Source organism: Phocoena sinus, chromosome 17 (assembly GCF_008692025.1).
Source record: "Phocoena sinus isolate mPhoSin1 chromosome 17, mPhoSin1.pri, whole genome shotgun sequence".
NCBI lineage: Eukaryota > Metazoa > Chordata > Mammalia > Artiodactyla > Phocoenidae > Phocoena > Phocoena sinus.
In genome coordinates this window covers 76735490-76748441 of record NC_045779.1, presented here as the reverse complement: position 1 = coordinate 76748441, position 12952 = coordinate 76735490, and the positions used below count along the sequence as shown (strand labels likewise).

The 12952-nt window shown below is 44.0% G+C and overlaps 1 protein-coding gene across 1 annotated transcript in view; it reads left to right on the top strand.

Annotated features, from left to right (window-relative positions):
- Positions 1-2346: 2346 nt before the first annotated feature.
- PTK2 (protein tyrosine kinase 2) overlaps positions 2347-12952 on the top strand; it is a 167526-nt gene continuing 156920 nt past the window's right edge. The window contains 1 exon segment of the mRNA XM_032610452.1: positions 2347-2465. The gene's annotated coding sequence lies outside the window, so the exon portion shown is untranslated.

Genomic DNA, 12952 nt, shown 5'->3' with positions numbered 1-12952 from the left:
CCCCACCAGAGCGGAACATGTGTTACAGTTGATGAGCCTGTAATGACACATCGTGATCACCCAAAGTCCGTCATTCCCATGGCGGTTCACTCTTGGCGTTGTACATTCTGTGGGTTTGGACAAACATATAAGGACTCATATCCATCATTATAGTGACATACGGAGTATTTTCAGCACCCTAGAAACCCTTTGAGGGTTTGAGTTCCTTGTTTGGCTAATAAGTTACTTGAAATACATTGCTTAATTTCCAGACAGTTGGGAATTTGCTAGTTACCTTTTTTTTTTTTTTTTTTTTCTGCAGTACGCGGGCCTCTCACTGCCGTGGCCTCTCCCGTTGCGGAGCTCAGGCTCCGGATGCGCAGGCTCAGCGGCCATGGCTCACGGGCCCAGCCGCTCTGTGGCATGTGGGATCTTCCCGGACCGGGACACAAACCCGTGTCCCCTGCATCGGCAGGCGGACTCTCAACCACTGCGCCACCAGGGAAGCCCCGCTAGTTACCTTTTTGTTGGTGTCCACCTTAATGCTAGACACGACACAGAGCATATATACTCTCAGGAATTTTAGTCCTTTGATATTTATTGGATCTTGTGCTTTCACCTAGCACGTGGTCAATTTTAGTAACTATTTCACCTGCAAAGATGAGTTGCTGTTGGGTGTAGTATGTTATATGTCAGTTAGATCGTTTATTCATCATGCTGTTGAGATCATCTGTATGCTGCTGAAAGGTAGGAGGGTGTATATAATCAGCTCTGCCCCTTGTCCCCTCTGTGTGTCTTCAACTTCCCTCTGCTTTCAGAGGTGCCCACTGGGCTTGGTTTCAGGACTGGTGGCTGTCGTCAAAGGACAAATAGCACCGTGTGTGTGTGTGTGTGTGTGTGTGTGTGTGTGTGTGTGTGTTAGTGCCTTTTCCTTAGCTCTTCAGGGTCTTGAATGCCCAGAATTGACAAACACCCTTTAAGGAAAGGCGGCTGTTGAGGACCTATTCCTTCTCCATCTCTGTCGCCTCCTGCTGTCTTGGGCTCCACACATCTGGGTTGTTTTCTAATCCAGCTTCTCTGAGTTTTCTCAGTGGGAGTTGTGGTCTTGCCCGAGCTATTCCCTCACATTCAAATGGACATCCTCCTATCACACTTTATTTATTTTAAATAAATTTATTCGTCTATTTATTTTTGGCTGTGTTGGGTCTTTGTTGCTGCACGTGGGCTTTCTCTGATTGCGGCAAGCGGGGCTACTCTTCATTGCAGTGCACGGGCTTCTCCTTGCGGTGGCTTCTCTTGTTGTGGAGCACGGGCTCTAGGCGCGCGGGCTTCAGTAGTTGTGGCTCGCAGGCTCAGTAGTTGTGGCTTGTGGGCTCTAGAGCGCAGGCTCAGTAGTTGCGGCGCATGGGCCTAGTTGCTCCGCGGCGTGTGGGATTTTCCTGGACGAAGGCTCGAACCTGTGTCCCCTGTATTGGCAGGTAGATTCTTAACCACAGAGCCACCAGGGGAGTCCCCTATCACACTTTGAAAAACTTAGTCATATGTGCTTTTTGGTTTTGTTTTGTTTTCAGTTGTGACTGAATTTTCAGTGTATGAAGAAAGAACTTGTATTTCACATAAAAGTTTTCAAAAGTAGGCAGCAAAATTAACATATTTGGCTCTCCAGTGAGATTTTCTCACAAATTTAAAGGCTGTGATTTAAAAGGAGGGTGGTGTTAAGTTATGTTGTTTACAGATAACACTGATTTTTTTTTTTTTTTGCGCGGTATGCGGGCCTCTCACTGTTGTGGCCTCTCCCATTGCGGAGCACAGGCTCTGGACGCGCAGGCCCAGCGGCCATGGCCCACGGGCCTAGCCGCTCCGTGGCATGTGGGATCTTCCCGGACTGGGGCACGAACCCGCGTCCCCTGCATCGGCAGGCAGACTCTCAACCACTGCGCCACCAGGGAAGCCCCAACACAGTGACTTTTGATGGAGCTGAGATAGGGTTCCTGGCCTTTTAATAGTTTGTTTAACCGATATTTATTATTCTACTGTGAATCAGGTACTGCTCTGGGTCTGGGGTTGGCAGGGGGTGGGGGATGGAATACAGTGATTATCTTGGTAGATTAGGTCCCAGTTCTCTTCAGGCTCAACTTCTGCATGTAACAAAATAGGGAGAGAATAAAGAGCAGTGTTGTTACGTCAGTATCAGCAAAACACATTTTAATCAGTAGATTTCAAATATTGTACACTGAAAAATTTTTTTTCCTTTTACAGAATATGACAGATACCTAGCATCTAGCAAAATAATGGCAGCTGCTTACCTTGACCCAAACTTGAATCACACACCGAATTCAAGTACCAAGACTCACCTGGGTACCGGTGTGGAACGTTCCCCTGGGGCCATGGAGCGAGTGTTGAAGGTCTTTCATTATTTTGAAAGCAACAGTGAGCCAACCACTTGGGCCAGTATTATCAGGCATGGAGACGCTACTGACGTCAGGGTAAGTACATTTGCCTAGGACACATCCTCAGTGTATATGTAGGTTAAATGATAATGGCACGTACCAAAAAAAGGCAGAGTAATAATTTTTATTCCCATATTTCAGAGATGTTAATTTTTCTCTGTAGTATTTATTGAGTTAATATGTGACGGACCAGAGTTTTAATTTACGTAAAATTTCTTAGAAAAATAGTAACTGCATCATATTATTCATATAATGCCATTGACTTGTTTTTCTCTCCTGTTTTTAAAAAAATTCTTTGAAGTATACAAGGAAACAAAGGAATTAAAATAGCCTCTAATACTGTTGAAATAAATCATTTTCTAGAAAGTGTAGTTTTGAAGGTATTTGCATGACTCCAGGTAGGATAGATTCTTAAAAAAAATATATGTGTATCTTCTATATACCAGACACTTGGCAAGGTTCTGGGGATATTAAAGGTCCTGGTCACACAGCTTCCAGTCTGTTGTGGGCGAGATGCCCATGGCCTTAATTGCAGTGCGGTGCAGGCAGTGCTTCCCGGGGTGTTGCAGATGACGAGGGCCGACAGGGGTGTCACTGCGTGTGACTGTGAGAGGTGGCTGGACACACGTTCCTCTGGGTGCTGATGAGAGTGGGCGGTAAAGAATTGTGGGGGGAGCACAGTGTAGGCAGAGGTTGCTGAGAGTGAGGAGTGAGCACCGTGATCTCAGAAAACTGAGTTCAAAATGTGAATATTCAGGATGTTTACTTTGATCAAGTGTTGAAGAAACCCCTCCTCCTTCCTGCTCTTTCACTTAGTCCCTATTCATCTTTAAGGAGGACAAGTGTCCAGCGAGCAGGACCATCAGATGTATCTCCCCTGCTTTCAGTAATAAAGAAGCAAAGTAATTTGTACTCTTTGACTTATATGCCTTAACTGTTTTTAAGTACAGTAAAGGGATTGGTAGAATTTAGATTTAAGGCTACATATTACATATGCGTTATATATAATATTCTGTTACCTCTTGGGATACTGTAATACTGACTATTCAAACAGACTAATTATTAAAAGGAGAATCATTCACTCAGGATTGAAACATGTGTTAGTATCTATTCATGTGCTATACTTAAAATATAGTAGTCTCTTTTTACAAGCTTTCCATGAAGCTTGCTGGCTTTTTCTAGTTTTTCTATAGTTCTGTGTTATGTTTAACCTTATAAACACAGTCACTGGAGAGAAACCTTGTAAAGGTAATGTTTATGGGAAGGCTGTTAGGGTATGTTCTAGTTTTTATAAATTTCGGATACAATGAGAGAGGAAATTCTTTAAACCATCACATCGGCCTCAATAAACTTCAGAGCATTTGTGCAGGAGGGGAGCCTTTCAAAGATTATGAATTTGACAAGACATTAGCAAATGTTCAGAATTTATTATATCAGAAATTCACCTGGGAAGGACTCCGTGACAGATGTGCCATGGTTTTAGTATCACAGATGCTGCACATGAGAGGAATCATACCACGAAGAGAACCAGTGATCACTGACACGTGTCCGCCTGTAGCCAATGTTAAAATCTTACCAGACATCAGAACACTCATATTGTGAAGAAAAATTTAAACCAGATACAAATACATAAGTTATGAGAACATATTTGTTAAACGTTTATGAAGATCAACACGAGCAAATCTGTGTGGCCAAAGAGCAAGTTGTTTTATTTCACAGAAATTGATAAATGTCTGGAATTTAGCAAGTCTTAGCAGCTGATGATTGAGTTTTCAGCATGAGGCAGAGAAACCTCTATTGGCATTGCTTGAACCCAGCCCTCTCCTGGAGGAGCATGAAATCAACGTAGTGCTGGGTCACTGTGATGGCAGGTGGGTATTATTCATAACCCACTTCCTTCTACTGCTGTAACATTTGAAAATGCAGTATTTTCATGTAAGGTAATTAATGGATGGATCTAAAAATCAACCATTTTCTGAAAGGAGGTAGCTTATTTTTATCCAGTGTTGATGAATAATTAGATTGAGTCTCAGACTCTGTTGCTGCACTGCCCGATGTGGTAGCCGTGAGCAGCTGCTGAATACTTGAATGTAGCTAGTCTGAACTGACGTTTTGTAAGTGTAAAAAGACAACTGGATTTCAGAGATTTAGTATGAAAAAGAATGTAAAATCTCATCAGTAATTTGTTATAATTTTGTTTTTGGCATGCTAGGTTAAAGAAAATACATCATTAAAATTGAATTCACCTGTTTCTTTTTACACTTTTTTAAAGTGACCGCCGGAAATTTTAAAACAACATATGTAGCTTGCATTATATTTCTGCTGGACAGCTGTGCTCTATAGAAAGTAATTATCTGAGAGACTGCTTGACTCAGAAGAACCAAACCTTTGGAGGAGTTGAAAGGTTTATTTTCACCAGGAAAAATCTGGATTCTTGTTATAATTCATTACAGAGGTTTTATTTCTCATGCTTTAATAGATTTCACTCCTATTACATATTTGTGCTAATTATACTTTAATTGTATAGAGGATGCTGAAAGGATTCACAGAACTCCACTGGGAATAGGTAGAGTATATACAGCAGCAGTAGGAACACGGTACTCATTGAAGGGCTTTGGACACCTCAGGCATAGGCCTCGTGGCCTTGGGTGCTCCCAGCCATCACCGGCCACGTGTGCAGCACCCAGGTGTGAGGAGGGCTAAGGCCTCCTTGTGGTGGGATCTGTGAGATGGGCACAGAGGCACGTTCCATCTCCGTAGCCAGCCTTGCCCTGTGTTAACTGCCCAAGTGCCACCAAAATCAGGTGCAAGTTGGAAATCCAGTTATAATTACTAAACAGTGGTGCGGGCTAGTTGTGTCCTGCCCCAAATAATCAGTAGCCCATGGTCGCAAACCTCACTTATCTTGGCCATAGCCGAGTGTCAGTATCATGCTTCAGGCAGCTCTGGAGATAAGTGTGGGGTCAGTGCAGAAGAGCCAAGATTAACCCGTGGTGGACAATACTGAATAAGACTTGTCATCTAGAAACATTGTAGTGACACTTTAGAATAATAGGGATATAGAGAAGATCCAGATTCTACCAGAGAAGTCTCCTACTCAGGGAAAAGAACATTTACATCAGACTTGAATCTGCGATGCCGGGTGCAGGATAACATTGGAGCAGTGTCCTCAGAGGCTCTGGGGAACAGCTTGTACCTCTGGAGTCTATACCAAGTACGTTATCAATCATAGAAACATGGAGTGAAGGTATCTGTAGAGAAGTAAGGAGGTAGGAAGTTCATACCATAGGCTCTCTTTGAAAACACAGCTGGATGACATCACAGAGCATGAAGAAGTGTGGACCCAGAGGGAAGCACTGTAGTGGGGTGGAGAGGCTGGCCCCCCCGCTGGCCTCGAACGTCTTCAGAGGCTCTTAAAGCCGTGGCCGTGGTTTCATCCCACGCTCTTGCCTAGTCCACAACTGTACCCCGTTCTGACTTGTTTCATTTTCAGTTTAAGACCTAATGCCGCCCAGCTGCATCTGTCCCTCTCTTCTCTGTCTTTGCCTTTCTTTCTCCAAAAGAACCATCAGTGCTTCAGAGGAAGGGTCTCCCCTTCTTTTAGTTAAGTAGGGCCCTTGGCATCATCTTTTACTCCTTTTGCTTATACCGTGCATCCAATGCATTAGCTAATCCTGTCCACGTTGTCCTCAGAGTGTACCTGGAATCCCCCACCTCCTAGGACCTCAACTGCACACCTTTCTCAGAGCCACGTGGTCTCCTAACTGACATCACAACCCAGCAGCCAGAACGGTCCTGTTAACATGAGAGCCAGAGCACATCACTCCTCCACTCGGAACCTTCCAATGCCTTCCTCTCTCTTTGGAGTGAATATTCAAGTCCTTCAGGAGCCCCTAGCCCATTCCTCTCCCCGTCTTGCCCTGTGACCTTCCATCTTACCGGTCACCCACTTTTACGTTCTGCTTCCTGGACCTGTTTCTCTAACATGCTGGTCTTCTAATCAGTAATTTGCTCAAAACCCCCAGTAGCTCCCCATTTCTCTCAGAGAAAAGCCACACTCATTCCCCCAGTGGCCGACAAGGACCTACAGGACCTGGCTCCTTGTTACCCATCCTGAACTTCCAGCAAACAGCACACCCTTGCTGATGCCTTTGTTTTAGCCCAGTGATACCCATTTCAGACTTGTGATCTACACAACTGGCAAGTCACACATTTGTGTTGTTCTGAGCCCCTAAGTTTGTGGTCATTTGTTACAGTAGCAATGAGAAACTAAGAGTGACTGTAGATTGTTGAGACAAAAGTGCATGCTTTGTCTTGAGGACTGTTAGGTGGGCCCCTCGTCTACTGCTGAACCAAGAGCAGGAGATGGTGCCCTGGCTGTCGGAGAGCAGGACTGGATTTCCGCATCTTGTTTTGGTAACTGAATGATGCTAGGCTCCTACCTCTCCAGGTGCGATCAGAGAAGAATGGTGGGAACCCATTGATTCCTAAATGTAAAGAGTATCTGAAAGAGAGCACACTGAGAAGAAGAACCCCTGGACAGGATAAAAGACAAGTGAATTCTTAAGAGGGAGTGAAGAGATGAACAATGTTAAGAACAGTACGTGTGACCTCAGATACCTCCTCTTGTGATAAATGGAGAAATGTTGCAAACTGCCTGTGAGGAGATAGCTAACAATATGAAATGTCCATTATCATCTTGTCCCGTGCCTTACCTTCCGCACAGATGACTTACTCTCCCGCATGCATTCATTATCACGTCCTCTTCCTGCTCAGCTCTAAGACTTGTCAGGGTCACGATCGCATCTCATCGTCATTGGGTCGCTAGCACCAGGCATGCAGCGGGCCTTTAGGTGGCTGCTGAGCAGTTGAGGGGTGCACATTCACGAGTGAACGGACGTGAAGGACGCGGCCGTACGAGTGCTCTCCACCCGGGAGAAGGTCACTTCTGTTCAAAGCGCTGTCTAAAAGATAAGTGGCCAGGTTGAACCAAGCAAAGTCATAACAAGAACTTTCAGAAACAAACACAATTACAGCCTCATCTCACTAGTCAGCAATCAGGGAAACGTAAATTATAACAGCAGCCCCCGCCCCCGCCCCCCCACCCCCACCCCATCCCCGTTTGGTGCATCACATTGATGAACATTTTAAGGTGGATTTCATCCATTATTGGTATGAGATGAGGAACAGTCTGTCACGTTATGTGTCAAGTGTAATCGGTATAGTTTTGTTGGTGCACAGTTTGGATGTACTTACCAAAATGTCATATTTTAAGTAGCTCTTGACCCAGCACGTCTGTTTCTAAGCAGTGCCTGTACATATGTATGACGACAGCTAGAAGGATGCTCCTGGCAGGATTACTTGCGTTTCCACCTCCCTTTCCCCCAAAACAAGGAAACAAAAAAGAAAATAACTATCTCCCAGTAGTAAAATGGCTGAATTGCTATGTTCCTGATGAAATACAAGCATGATGCAGACACTGGCTTCTTTTATTTCCAAGTTTGAGAAGAGTCCTTTACTGTGAATATCTAACATGAGAATTTAATCAGGAAAAGTGTATATTTCTAAGGCCTGGGCTGTGATGTAAATGAATAAAAGGAGTTTTCAGAGTAGCTAAGTGTTGCTTTGTGTATTGTAGGACTAGATTGTCATAAGCCTTTAAAGCCAGGAGGAGAAATTTAAGTTTAATTTGGATACCATCAGTGGCATATTATGAGCCCATGTCCTCTTAGCTCCCTAGAGACAGTCCCTTTTCTAAATGTACATATTCCGGAAATAATATACACATATACTAACGTGTGTGTGTGTGTGTTATATGGAAGTGGTAATGTTTCCATATGGTAGTGTTCAGTTTGCATTTCTCACTAAAAATTTAGTTCTCAAAGTTATTTGTTCAGTTATTCAGAACCAAGTAGTTGGTTCTTAAAATTACCAGTACTTTTTACTGAGTACTTACGTGCATTTAGCATCAAATATTTAAGCACCTCGTCCACTCATAACCTTGGCTGCTATCCAGACTAAGTTCAAAGTGGCATTTATGAGAGTATTGGAGAATGAGACTGGGACGGAACTCAGTATGGAAACATCATGGAAAAGCAAGAAGTGAAATAAAGGGAATGCCTGTGTTTATTGCTTAATTGTTTAGTGGAGAGTGAAATTGCAACCTGGTTTAGGTACCAGGTCCTACAGTTTGGGGACTCTGGTTACGCAAACCCAGACTTGAAATTATTCCAGTGTCTTCTGGCAGTGCGATCAAGTGAACTGACTAAAATTCTGTCTATTCCACAAGACTTCAAGACAAGGAACCTGCCTTCCTCCTAATCATCACCATGTTTTTGGACTAAGCCCCTCTAATTGATACTGCTTCTCTGCAGGTGGGCTCCTGTGTGTGCCCATGAGGCAGAGGACATGAGGGTCACCTGTGCTGTGCGAGGGGTCATCAGGGCAGGCACCCAGCGAAGATGGGGTTTCTCCCGGGGTGTTGATGGCAAATACAAGTATAAGGAATGGTTGTGCCCTGCCTTACACTCTACATCTGGGCGTGGAGGGGTAGACAGACCAAGACACAAAGATCTGGGGGTGATGTGGAATCGGAATCAAGGGGAGATGAGCAGGGTAACTAGAGCCTGTGGTGCTCTCGGGAGTGAGCTGGCAGAGCGGGGGCGAGAGACAAAGGCGCTTTTGTGGGAGTTTGAAAGAGGCGCCAGCGCCTGTCCTTTGCAGCTCAGGGATTTGGATGTTGGCAAGGAGAAAGCTGCACAAGTCGCCTTTCAGAGAATTAGCAGAAAAGATGGCCCTTCCTGTAGGCAGATCCCGCACCCCAGAGCACAAGATTTGCAGGCGAGCTTGGGGCTGGATCTGGGCTCCCACCGTCCCCTGGCAGGATGCCCTTGGGTGGTGTTCAGCCTGCACTGTCATTCACGGCGGCCCTGTCAGAAATTCAGGCCTTGAATCCAGAAGCCAGAAAAAACGTTTTATGCTCATTCCAGGTACCACCCCAATCCACCACCACCACCCCCACCCCGTTCCCGAGTTCTGTAGGCTGCAGACATGCCTCCTGTCCCAGTAAGAGTTCATCTTCTTCCTGAAGCTGTTGTCAGCTCTTCCAGCCGGGTTCTTTTTCATGCTTTCTCCCTGGTGCCACGTTTGCTCCCTCCCTCCATCCTTCCTCTGCCGCTCTCCTGGGCTCGATGCACAGCCTTGTCCTGGGGATTGAGGGGTCAGGAAGGGTGGTCGGCATGTGCAGGTACAGGAGTGCGGCTCACGTCCTGCCCGTGGTGTGGACTCGCTGGGTCCTTGACAGTTTTTGAATATAGTACATGTTATTATTTATCTGTTCTTATGGGTAGTGCTGGGGACATCCTTAATTGTGTTACCAACAGCATTGTGCCATAGTAAATACTAGTGTGTGCAGAACTTTTAAGATGTGCCTTACATTATAAGTTATGTGTTAGCTTCAGTTAATTGCTAGTCTTTAAAAACCAATGATGTTTTTCTCTAGTAGATAGTTCCGATTTTCCATGATAGACATTTTCATGTTAATCTCAGAATCATTAAAAAAAAACCTTATTAATGTCCTAAAATATTGAGAAGATTGCAATGGATGGTGATTAGCACCCGCTCACGTTAAGGGTGCAGACGGTCTCCATCGTATTCCCAAGGTGTCTTCCACGTGTGCTACCCATTTACAAACATAGACGCCTGACTTACACATCTCTGTGGGCACAGGGCAAGAATCAGTTCTAATAACACTTTCTTTTCCACAGCCCCAGGGTAAACGCCTTCCCTAGGGAGCCTTCCCTGATGCCCTCCTTCAAAGGTCACCTTCATCTCCTCTGAACTCATGGGGCACACGTGTTAGAAAAGTTAGGTTGGGGGCTAGTGTGAATTGCTGCATGTTAACCTATAGAGAGCAAAGAGCAGGTGGCTAGGCCTAACCTTAAGTATCTTTTCATATGTCATCAGTACTGTCAGAAACATGGCCTTAATTATATGTTCCTAAATGTGTGTTTTTTAAAAATGATACCAGGGTTGCAGCCTGTCCTCAACAATATCGTTGGTTCAGAAAGTATATAACCTTCCACAGGTCTCATTCTTAGGAAGCCACCTGAGGTGTGGCCGTGTGCTCTGATGAGTTGGGGTGACGCAGAGGTGGAGCTGCAGAAATCAATAAAGAAAGGGGAAGTGCCTCTTTTTGTGGTTTTTAAAAAACTTTTCTTTGTTCATAAAAATACTTTTTGTGAAAAAAGATTTCTAAGTAAAATTAAGTGATTTATTTAAATTGATACTCTTTTACCAAAGATTTCTGATAATTAACTAAAAGAAATGAACATTGCATTAATTTTTAGCATGCAGTTTTTTGTTTATAACAGTCGTTTTTGTGGGGGGTATGTTTTAGGGCATCATTCAGAAGATAGTGGACAGTCACAAAGTAAAGCACGTGGCCTGCTATGGATTTCGCCTCAGTCACCTGCGGTCAGAGGAGGTTCACTGGCTCCATTTGGATATGGGTGTCTCCAATGTGAGGGAGAAGTATGAACTTGCACACCCACCAGAGGAGTGGAAGTAAGATTACAAACCTACTTTGGGGCGACTGGAACTTGATTTGTTTTGCATATTAGAGACACGCGCAAGACGATGATTATCTATGCTTAATTTTCACACTGATTGTCACTGGGACTCCTGTGTAAATAGAGTTGGCCGGTAATTATTAACTAGTGATCTCTTCTGCACCCCTGTGTGGTCTGTCTTGGGGCACCGCTGACCTGGACTTGCTGAGGCGTCTGACTGATCTCATGCTTTTGTGATGACCTGTCGCTCCTCCCACTTCTCTTGTCTGTGCTGCTCTGTCCAGCCTCTGCTCTGAGGAGGACTCAAGCCCTAGTCCTTTTACTTCCTGTTCTGCTGGCACCCTTTCGTGCAGCAGGGCTCCCTGTGCCTGGAGGAGACCACACCCAATTACCTTATTAATGGGCTGCAGAGCTCGCTTTGTTGTGCCCGGTACAGTAATCCACAGCCCACCGAAGAGAGTCTGCGTCTCTTGGATGTTCACACATAACATCGAAATTAGGAAGTAATCTCTTAGTGAGTCATACTGACCTTAATGAAGCTAAAACCATTCAAGGTCAGTTAAAAGAATTCCCTGTAAATTGTCCTTTTCCTGGTTCTCTCCTAATAATGTTTTGCACGTTTAAGTAAACCAAGATGTTTGTAGGAAGTTATACATCTAAAAACACGTTTGAGAGAAGTATAACTTATAGAACGGGCTTCTTCCACTCTAGTTCCCGTTTTTATAGATAATGCTGAGGAAGTAAGGATCGTTGTAGAGTGAAGAGAGCATTCAAATGTCAGTAACTTTCAGTTCAGGGATCTAAGTTGAGAAGATTAGAAAGATTAAAAAGAGAAACAGATATGTTTAGGTGAGTAAATCTTTAGTTGAATAAAATCTTGACCCAGTTACGGTTTATCAAAGAAATATAGTCGTATTTTCAAATTCAGCAAATAGCTGAAACCGAGCTAACAAAATAGTCCGTGAGAATATAGTTTGGTTGCTTTTCATCACTGGCTGGCAAAGATTTGACTTCCATCTGTTTGGTCAGTTAATTAAATGAGTGTTTAAAGTCTAAGACTATCTAAAGGTTACTGGAAAATACCTCTAAGTGTTTTCACTCAGCACCACTTTGTTGCCTTCTGAACTCATGCAGACACGTCAGAGGCAGCCTTCATCACAGCAGTAGTGTTAGTGCCCAGTGACGTGTTGAACGTAGATCCCTGTGTACAAGCTTTGCTTTTGCTCTTTTAAGCCAACTTATTTGACCTAATTTCGAGTAAAACTGAGTAGGCTGTTTTTTTTAGTGGAGCCTGGATCCTCAAAAGTAAGGAAGACTTGGCTGACCCTCTTCAAATGAAGGGTGATGAAGATGCTGCTGCCAATACTGATGAAGATGGTGACCTTGATGTATTGTCACCGTCGAGTGGCTGTTAAGAGCCAGGCACTGTGCCAGCTGTGTGCTATTTATGATTTATTTATTTGTAATTTGTAAACTGTATATTTCATTTACCCAAACCCTAGGAGGTAAAGACTTGTTATCCTTATCTTACAGATGAAAACAGAGGCACAACAAAATTGATTTAAGCTGCATTCACATAGATAGTCTGTGACACAGTTTTGATTTGGATTTAGCTATCTGACTTCACAGTATGGGTTTTTTAAATCAACATGCCTGTCCCGATGGGAATAATGTGATCTTCAAAACTCTGAGAGTGTAGCTAGGCTTATAAGATGAGTGAAGGTGCATGGATCGTCGGTAGAGGCGATGAGAGAGGAAAATGTGATCAGAGATACCATTGATACATGCGTGGTATCGTCCAGAGTGTGAGGGTTAATACAGATTGTTCTAAAGTGTCAGTGGGGAACAGGAGGCTGTTAAGTAACCAAGCAGATTTGAGAAAGAACAAAACAGAAGTTCTGGAAATCATTGGATAGATAAAGCAGCAGATTTGACATAGATGAAAACTGAGTA